Source organism: Vigna radiata, chromosome 6 (assembly GCF_000741045.1).
Source record: "Vigna radiata var. radiata cultivar VC1973A chromosome 6, Vradiata_ver6, whole genome shotgun sequence".
Taxonomy (NCBI): Eukaryota; Viridiplantae; Streptophyta; class Magnoliopsida; order Fabales; family Fabaceae; genus Vigna; species Vigna radiata.
This window is the reverse complement of record NC_028356.1, coordinates 6762066-6765434: the sequence shown is the minus strand read 5'-3', so window position 1 is coordinate 6765434 and position 3369 is coordinate 6762066.

The window sequence follows — 3369 nt, the reverse complement described above, 5'->3', positions numbered from 1 at the left end:
TGATTTTGAGTCATTTTCATGATTTGAGCATCATTTACGGTTTTGTCTTAGTCATGTCTAAACATTTGCTGTTTTTGTCATTAAATCCGGTTTTCAACCAAGTTTTTGTATAACTAAAGTGTTTTGGGATTGGCTACACCGATTAAGAGCAGTGAACTACCAAGAGTTGAGTTCAGGTGTTTGGAATTGCCATCCATTTCAGATCTGTACTGGATCTACTTTGCTGTTTTGAGAAAATTGTTGTTGCAGCTTCACTGTTCATTTGGTAACAATTCTGTTACTGTTTTATTGAGCTGCAATTTCTGAGTCAATGTTTGAATCAATTGGAACGTGAATGTGTGTTGATTTCCAGTGCTTTTCCATGTCAAAATGCAGTAAACCGATCTGCACATCATCATTGTTAAAATTCTGCATAATTGAGTAAGAGTGGTATTAGATCATTGCCATTCATCTTTAAAAGTGTTTCTGCTATTTTGAGCAGCTTTCAATTACCATTTGCAACTTATCTGAACTGCTTTTAACTCAGAATTAAGACCACATTGCATTCTGACCATTTGAGTTGTGAAATTGAGTTGAAAATAGAACTGCACTAGTCATTTTCTGGTATATGCTGTTTTTGACCATTAAATTCGATTCAACAAGTCTAAAATCACTATTGGCACATGTTTGAATCATTGCATTGCATAACTAGTCAGTTNTGTACATTTGGTATCTGGTACTAGTCCAATTTTTTGCTCCAAACTGTTGTGACCGAGAGTTCTGCACTGAATTGTCAATCTGCATTGCATAATTTTGTTTGAATCAAAAAGAGTGGATGTAGCAAAAGCCTTGGTCCATAAAATAGCAAAAGAAACATTCAAAAGAAGTTGTTAAACATTAAAAGGCATAACTGAACCAGTGCATCTCAATTTTGAAATTTGTCCTGCACATTTGCTTGTTGCTGTCAACATTTGCAGATTCACTGAGACATTTTATCCAACAGTTTGATCCACTTTCATTGCATAGCTATTTCGTGTTTGATTCTGGGTTCTGGTCTTTTCTTGTGTTTTAAATCTGATCTAGAGCTATTGGTAGGTTCAATTTGTGTGCCAGCCTTTCTAAGTTGCTTTTTATTGCTTGTTTTGATTGACTTTCTTAGTTTTGTCTACTTCACACGTGCATGCTGATCTGCTGTTCCTAATTGGATATTTTCTTTGCTTTCTTCATCTATTCTAGAGTTGTCTTAGGCAATAGACCTGCTGTGCTTTCATTGCTTCAAACTGTCCTGCTTGTCTCTAGTGTCTGTCCTTTACTGTGAACTTAGCATAGCCAATCTGGTTTGAGAAGCATGTTCACTCTTTGGTTTCTGGAAATTTGGAAAGAGGTTTGTGTGCTTGGTAGCATCTTAGGTGGTGGTGGTTTGAAAGACTATCCAGCCTTGTACTGACAAGGGAGAATCTCCCTTCCAAACCTTTCATCTGTGTGTTTAAAAGTTTTTAAGAGAAGCCTTGAGTGACGTGAGATTTGTAAGGCTGTTTTAGCCTACTTTTCCTTGGCAATTTGTGAGAGAAAGTTGATCTTTACTTAACTGTTGCTCACTGTTTTGGATTGTTCATGGTGCAGGAAAGGAAAATTGGAGTAATCACATTGGAGCAGCTGTAATTGTGTGCATTCAAACTGTCATTGCATTAAGATTGAAAATTGTTTGCTGAATTTAGTGAAATATCAAATGTTTGAATGTGATCACTGATTTCATGATTTGATTGAAATTGTTAAATCTGTATTGAGTTTTGATTAGAAGCATTTTTCTTTCTTTGCTGAAAACGTCATTCAAATTATATTAGGAAAACAGCTTCACCTTTCAGTTTTATCAGAGTGCTTGATTGCATACCCTTGCATGCCATACAGTTAGCTGTGCATAAACTGATTTGTGAATCAACTTGTGTTACTTCCCACTTTCTGAAATGCATCACAATACTCTTGTCCAGATTGTTTGATCTAAGTCTGATGGTATCACGTCATTTTCCTTCATTGGATTGATCAGAGTTTTAATCAGCTGTAATGGGTGTTACAATCAGTTTAGTTCAGTTTTGATTTGCATGCATTTGCATCTGGTTTAACATCCATGTGTATGTGTATTTTGCTGGAAATTGGTATGTCTTTGTGTGCATANCTGAATTGTTGGGGTTATTAGCTTGAACANGAGTTTAAATTGATTATGCAGTAGNAGAAACATTGCTCTTAGGAGTCTTGAACTAAAGGGAAGTTGCTTAGCTATCTTGCTCCTGTTGGTTTAATCTGTTTCTGTGTTAGCTTTCTAATTTGTTGGAGATTGTGTTTTGCTGAATTGNTGTGACTTTTATTGCAGTTCATTCCTGGAACNTAAAATAACTCATTTATCTGCACTNAATCAAGACAGAGGAAGGTTGGACAACAAGCTGTTTGAGTAGTTAACATCAAGAATGAGGCCGTGAACTTTCTACAGAGTTGGAACAAGACCAAGAAAGGGAGGACTCTTTTATATTGTTAAATTTCATCCTCTTGATATCTATGTAGACAAGGAACACTAATTCAGATTGTGGTTATATGTGTTGCAAAATTGGATTGCCAGAATTACAATCAGAAGCAAGCAAGGAAGGACCATAAGCTGTCAGGAAGCAAACTAGGCATGTGAATATTTTGGGCACAATGGACCGAGACCGTAGCATCCTTGGGTTGAAGCAGAGACTAGTAGCATAATTTTGTAATTTTTTTTATTTTTTTCCTTGTATTTGATGGGTTTGTGTCAGCCCAATGTCTGTTAGTTTTATTTTCTGGTTTGTAAAGGGCCTTTTATAAAGTCCGAGTATTTGGAAGAGTCCTTGGTGCTTTTTCCAGATCTTAGCAACTTTAATTGCTTTCATTGTAGCATAGCTAGACATAGGAGTATGCATGTGTTTGATTTTCACGTGTAGGTGTGACTTTTGTCACATTAGAGTCCGTACGTTTTTAGGGGTTCTTAGAGTCCGTTAAAAGCAAAAATGTCTTGTTATAGGTCTTCTAGTTCATATAGGGTGTCTAGTTTAGATAATGTTGATGAACAGTTTAAACAAGCTAGGAATCTCTCATTCTTTGGTAAAGACATAGGTGCATTAACATACCTAGCTTGGGAAAAGGAGGTTGATAAAATAGATCCTTGGTTTTATAGAGAGAATCAATCTTATGTTGTTAGCCTTTATCTCTCTAAGTTAGAAGAACATGCAAGAGAGTGGTGGGATGAAAGACAATACCATGTTAGGAAAGGTAGAAAGTCCACCATTAGGGATTGGAGTGAATTGAAAGCTTGCATGAGAAGAAAGTTTGTGCCTTCAAGCATTAAAAGAAACCTAGAACTAATTAGAGATTGCATTG